General features: G+C 36.2%; 1 pseudogene; it reads right to left on the bottom strand.

Moving 5' to 3' along the window:
• Positions 1-3,340: 3,340 nt before the first annotated feature.
• On the bottom strand, positions 3,341-4,673 carry LOC134384299 (G1/S-specific cyclin-E1-like; annotated as a pseudogene).
• Between the last annotated feature and the right edge of the window lie 2,494 nt (positions 4,674-7,167).

Below are 7,167 nucleotides of genomic sequence, written 5' to 3'. Positions count from 1 at the left end.
ACTCTCACTGCTACCTAGTGGGTGGTGAAATATAGACATTCACAAGCATCATATTAGAACTGTTTAATGGTGTTTAAGGAACAAATCTTCCAAATATTCTAGATTGCTCTCTGAATTGAAAATCCTGCACCTGATGTAGAGCACACCTGCAGTAACAGCTGTTCATCTGTTGAGATCCTTATCTTAACCCACTACTTTAAGAAAAAAAGGCAAACTCAATTTGGTACTTGTAAGTAAACTGTACTGATGTGGTGAACTTTGTTGGTAAAACTTTGCTGTAAATGGAGAATTTTATCTGCTTATGGACTACTTCTCTCATATTTTTTTGCATAGTTACAGTTAATCTTAAATGAGATCTCTGTATTGTATTTGTAGTCTAAACAATTCCAACTTCTCCTGCCTTTTGGGATCACTCTTTACTTAAATCTCAAAATTAAACTTTCTATGAGAAAATAAGGCACATGAATTCCATTAAGCCAAGTTAATTTCATTATTCTAAAACTACAATTAAATAATTTCCATTTTTCCCAAATTTATTTATGTTGTATTTATGTTGTATTAAAAGTATATTCACTGGGATCAATGCTTTTTCCATATAAAAAAATAATACATGGTAAAAATAAAAATAAAAATAAAAAACTAATTGGTGAATCAAATGTTGAATTGTACCTATTAAGGTTTTGCATTTCTGAGTTTTCTTTTGTAGCCCTTATTTTTATAAAGTGCAATTTTCCCAGATTGAATTGGACAGTTCTAAATGTTTCTATATGCTATTTTATCCACTATAAATTGTATTTCGTGTTGATTTTTACTGCTATTCATATTTATTTAAAATTTTAGATAAAGCAAAAGTAGTCTAACTCATTGATGCATTTCTAATCAGATATTCTATAATTATTCTCTGTCCTAAATTGGATGATAGTATCGCTAATTTGTTTTTTACCACAAACTTTGCACACTGTATGTTAACTATGCAGGCTCTTTACTGAGAAAAGAGCACAGAACAGGATTAAATGTTCTCTGTTATAAAGACTATCATGTCACCTACAAATAAATGTAGTTAGGCTTATTATTTTTTAGTCTTTATGCCTTTAATTTCTTTCTTTGCCTTATTAATTCTTAATAAGATTAGGACATCCAGTGCAATGCTGGATAGAAATGGTGGCCACATTCTCAGGGAAAAAAGTATATAACATCACCTTTCAGTATGGTATTAACTATAACTTTTTGGTTTTGCCTTTATCAAATTGAGGAAGTTTCTATTCTTAATTTACTGGAAGTTTTTTGTCATGCAGGTGTCGAATGTTTCAAATCTTATTTGTATCTGTTGATAAAAACATGATTATTCACCTATATTCTGCTAATGTGATTAATTACATTGTTTAATTTTCAAATATTAAGCCAATCTTCCTTTTCTGGGATAAACTCCACATGGTCATAATATAATAACCTTTTTATATGTTGCCAGATTTTATTAAATTTAAAAAATTTTTGTCTAAGTTTATGAGAAAGATAAGTCTGTAATTTTCTTTTCTTGTCACTTCTTTGTAAGATCTCATGTTAGGAATATGCTGACCTCATAAAGTAAATCGGGAACTGTGAACCTCTGTGTTTTTTCAAAGATTTTATGTAAGATAGGCATCTTTTTCCTTTAAAGGACTGATAGAATTCAGTAAGCCTTCCACTCCAGGATTTTTCTTCATGAAGGGTTTTTTTAAAAAACAAAATGTTAATATTTATTACTTACTTTTATTTTTACTTTATCTTATTTTTTATTGTTTTAATATTTATTATTATTGTTTTAATAACAAATTATCGTTATCCATAGTTATTCAGACGTTCTCTTTCTTCTTGTCTCAGTTTCAGTAAGTTGTGTTTCTTAGGGAATTTTTTTTCATTTAATATATATTTTCAAATATATATTGGAATAAAGTTGTTCATTATATTCCCATCTTACCTCTTTAATAATAGGATATGTGATGCTATCTCTTCATTTATTATTAATACTGGCAAATTGTTTTTTCTCTTTTTTCTTGATTATTTTTGGTAGGGATCTATCAAGTTTATTAATCTCCTCAAAAAAGAAACATCTGGCTTTATTGATTTTCTCTATTTTGTTTTCAGTTTTATTGATTTATTCATCTCCATCATTATCTTCCATTTATGTTGGTTTACTTTTCTCTTTTTGTTCTTGCTTCTTAAGGTGGGAGTCAGACCACTGATTTTTAAACCTTCTTTCTTGTTAATTAATATAAGCATTTGAAGCTCTGAAGTTCCTCTTTGCACCACTTTCAGAGTGTCTCAGCATATTTTGATATGTCGTTTTTATTATCATTCAGTTCAAAATATTTCCTAATTTCTTATTTGAATCCTTTTTTAACCCATGAATTATTTGGAATTGTGCTGCTTAATTTCAAATATTTGAGTATTTTCTAGATGTCTCGCTGTTATTGACAAATAATGTATTCAATTCCATTGTGATCAGAGAATGTGTTCAGTGATTTCGATCCTTTGATATTTATTGAGACATATTTTATGGCTCAGCATATGTTCTACCACAGTAAAGGTTCTATGTGTGCTGGGAAAAAAAACACATGTATTCAGAAGTTGTTAGGTGTAATGTTCAATAGGCGTATATTAGGTCACATTGGTTCACAGTATTGTTCAAATCTTCTATATCCTTAGTGATTTTTTCACTTATTTTATCAATTGCTTATAGAAAGTATGTTAAAATCCCCAACCATAATTGTGATTTGTTTATTTTTCCCTTTGTTTCTATCAATCTTTCCATGAGAATTTTTTTCTCAAGGCAGTATTATCTTTATTAAAACACAGATAGATATAGCAGCACTTAACAAAAGTTCATAAAAGGCAATGCACATTGTCAACTGATAGTGTGAAAAACGCAGGACTCCAGCAAAGCTGGTTGCGGGCTCTGCATCACAAACACTTGCCCACAACCACCTGTTCCACCTAATAGGGCAAAACTCACAACACCCAAGAGGGGCCCAACAACAGCAGTCGCACTCCTCAACTCAACCCTTGGTCATTTGTGTGAATAGTCAATCAAGTACCACCTGCCTTAGAAGCATCTGGAGCACTCACTGGTGTTCTGGAAGTGGCTGGTGTACTTGGCCCACTTGTTTAAAAAAATCTAAGCATTCAATAAAAAACACTTCTTTTCCGATGGCATACACAGAAATACATCAGTCGCAGAAAAGACACACTCTTCCATTTAAATATCTGTAAAAGCTAATGCACACTTCTGCTGCAGTAAACAGAAGGGAATTTTAAGCAGGCATTTCTGGACAACTGTCTTTCGTGGAGAATGCTGGTGTGGTCACACTGTTCCCTTCCCACTTCTCTGCTTCTTACTGCTCTATGGGTGGGGTGAGGACCTCCGTAGTGGGAGAAGAAATCCTATTTTGTTCAGACAATATGGCTTTCTTTGCTTGGGCTTTGTCCAGCAAATCCAAGCTGCTTATATGGGTCTGTATGTTGTGTGCATCTTCAGTAGGAACCCCCCTGAAGTACTTCAGTTTTGAACTCCCTGTCTCCCTTAAGGTTTTAAAACCATGGCAAACAGAACCATCCACTTGACACAGTTCTCTATATCGCATCCCTGATACCCTGAAACCTTCTGCATCAATTCTGATGAAGAGAAATAACGCAAGGCAGAAGCAGCAAGTACACCCTAAGAATATTCTAAGCAGCCAACATCCAGGACACAGAGAACTAAAAGCTGTGCCTTCTGTATGAAGCTGTGCTAGAGATACTGTGGCAGTAGCACTTCATATAAGTCATTTAGATATGCAGCCTGTATACATTCAGCCAGTACACAATGGTCAGAGGATTTAAACGCTACTTAAGGTCCTCCATAATCGTTAATTCCATAGTAAAAATTTCTTCTCCTGAACAGCCCCATCTGTAACATAAGCAAACTGGTGCAACTTGGGAAGACAGACTTCCTCCAAAGATGAAATCCCGATAAGCTGTAAAAGTGTTTTACTGCATTTTCTTGTGTTGCCATATATCCATCAAAGAACTCCTGTGCCAAGTAAAATGTCCCCCTGTGAAGTTTACCGACTTCACACACCTCCATTAACCAGTCCATAAAAAGTGCTCACGTTCTAGGTTGCAAAAGAGGGCGTAGCTGCATGAAGTGTTTAGTATCTCTTAAGTAAGTCTTCTGTTTAACATGATTTTCCAACCTCCTCTCTATTTGCCCAGTTCGGTATAGGCAGTGGTGAGGCTCTGGGTTGCTCAAAATCCCAAGGCTCATATTTAGAATTCGTGTATACCAGCTCATCCTCTGGTCAGACGCGGGGATCAAGGAGCCTGGGTTTGCACAGACTATATTATTTTCCCAAGGCTGACTGCCACACTGGCCTCTCACAGTTCCGTCAGTTTCGGCAGTTTCTTCATCTGGATCCTGCACACAGACACCGAGAAAAAAAGGCCACGTTTGCCTTCCTTTTCCTGGAGCGAATAGAGAAATCGGGGCCGCCTTCTTTGACGGTGCTCGGTTCCCCTCTCCCTCAGTACCGCGCAGAGTGCAGGCTCCACCTCAGGCCCGAAGCAGTCTCCGCGGCAAGCGGGAAGCCAAGAGCCAGGAAGCCGGAGGCGGCGGTGGGCTGAGCGTGCTGGGTGACTAGGTCCTCTCCCGCCTCCATGCCCCTCTGGCTGGCGGCCAGACCGCTGCTCCTCCTTTGAGCCGAAAGTTTAAATCCCTGTGCCTGAACACGCCCCCGGCCAGCCCTAGCCCCCCCGCACGCGGAAGGCCCCGCCCCGCCCCGCCCCGCCCCCAATCCTCTCAATGGCCCCGTCCTAAATTTTGGTGCACTTAGAATTTTCTGCTCGTTATAAACTGATGACTTTATCATTACTAAATATTCCACTCACTATTCCAAATTCTTTTCAGTCCTTCTTATGTAACTGAGTTTACAACTTGTATTATTTCTCTTCATCCTGAAGGACTTCCTTTAGTATTTCTTAGATCTACTGTCAACAAATCCCCTAAGTTTCATTTATCAGAAAATGTCTTTATTTCACCTTTATTTTTAAAGGATATTCTTGCTGGATGTAGAATTCTAAGTTGATGCGTTGTTTTTTGTTTATTTTTTTCTCAGCACTTTAAAGATGTCAGTCACTCCATTCTTTCCCTTTCCTTTGTAAGTTCTATGTCATTTTTCCTGGCTGCTTTTAAGATTTTTCTTTATATCTTTGGTCTTTAATTGTTTGACTATGACATAATACTGTAGATTGGATGCCTTCCCCACCCGCCACCTCATTGAGGCTTAATCCCCACTGTTAACTGTTGAGGATGGGAAACCCTATTATGTAATCAAAAGGTGGGACTTTGAAGAGGTCATTAGATTGTAGGACCATGCTGTAGTGAATAGATCAGTAATGGTGGTCTGGGGTGTGGTTCTTTAAAAAAGAGCTTTAAAAAAAGAGAGCGTGAGAGGTTACTTTTTCTTCTCTGCCATTTCTGCTGTGTGGGACCCCTGCATTATTGTAAAGCCACCAACAAGAATGACATTCACCAGATGTGTTCCATGGACTTTAGACTTCCCAAGCCCCTGAAACTGTAAGCAATAAATTTCATTTTCTTTATAAAGTACCCAGTTCCAGGTATTTTGTTATAAGCAACAGAAACGACAAATGCTCATGCCATGGTGTAGTTTTATTTGTATTTATTCTGCTTGGGATTCACTATGATTTTTTAATTTATGCATAGATGTTTTTCATCAACTTTGGGGAAAATTTGGCCATTATTTCTAAAAATATTATTTCTACCCCAGTCCAATTATTATAACAGAAATCATAAGTGTTGTATTTTCAAATCTTTTAGCCTTTTTTCTCTGTCTTATTTTGGATAATTTCTATTGACTTTCCCTCAAAATTACTGACTCTTCTTTCTGCAGTATTTGTTCTTCTGTTAAGGCCATCTAATATGTTTTTGTTTTTCAGAACCCATTCTTGAGTTTTTTAAATTTCTGTTTCTTTTATGAAACTCTCCTTATGTCCCCTTAATTATTTCATCTTTTCCTTACAAATTTTCAAATATATTTATAATACAAGTTTTTTAAATCCTTTTCTGCTAGTTCCAATGTCTGAGTTATCCACAGCTATATTTTATGATGTCATAATGTTTTATGTGTACTGAACATTGTAGATAGTTAACAGTGGAGATTGCGTGATGTAACTCTTTTGCTTTGTTTTTATTTCTAATTGTGTGCAATCTCTTTCCTCTCTGTTGCTGCTGAAGATATTATTCCAATTTCACCAAGTATCAAGTTAACCTTGGACTAGGCATCACTTTTTAAGATTGAACTCATCACTAGTTAGCCTTTTCTCATAATGCCGCAGCTGTTTCTGCCCACGTCTGATTTCTTTGATCTTGTCGATGTTTGTTCCTGAGCCTGGTGTGGGTTGGACCTCAGTCTTACTTCTTGAATCAGTAGTAATAGAGTCCCTTTCCAGGCACCATGAAAATGCATCAGACTAGATAGTTCTTTCTACTTTCTAGTCACATGGTCACTGCCCTTTTCTTGGCAAGATAGGAGTGGGAAGCCAAGAGAGAATTTTTAGGTCAAATACATTATTGCTGCGTTTTGGATTCTTCTAGACTCAAATATCCCTGCCCTGCCACCAACATTACCAATAGCTCATCTATCTCAGTCTTTAGCAGGCCTTCTTTTTCACTTCTGCCTCAATAAACTGCCTCTGCTTGATGGTCACTTATAAAGGAATCTGCACTGAAAATCAGTTCATCTGGCTTTTCTTTCATCTTTCACTCTTCAGTAGTTTCACAGCTAAGTATGAGTTTTATAATATCTGAGTTATTTGTGTGTTATTGTGGGAACAAACATCTTTCACATCCTTTCACATCCTAGCCAGAAAATGGTTTATTATGTTTAAATTATAGCCAAATTGCTAAGAAAATTATAGTATCTTTATTGTGTCCATAACTGATCTGTTCTTCCTCATACTTATCTCCTGATAGGCAAAAAGGATTTTAAACATGTAGCTTTGTTTAAAACGCTCCAGGATTTCAGTTTTCTATCATGAGCCTAGGTGCTCCTACTGCATAAATAGAACACAGATACATTCTCTGGGTTCTTTGTGACTCATAAAAGTAGAAAATCTCCCACCCCACTACTC

Source organism: Cynocephalus volans, chromosome 8 (assembly GCF_027409185.1).
Source record: "Cynocephalus volans isolate mCynVol1 chromosome 8, mCynVol1.pri, whole genome shotgun sequence".
In the NCBI taxonomy this organism is placed as follows: Eukaryota; Metazoa; Chordata; class Mammalia; order Dermoptera; family Cynocephalidae; genus Cynocephalus; species Cynocephalus volans.
Note: the sequence above shows the minus strand (reverse complement) of the source record. Positions and strands in the feature narration are given on the sequence as shown.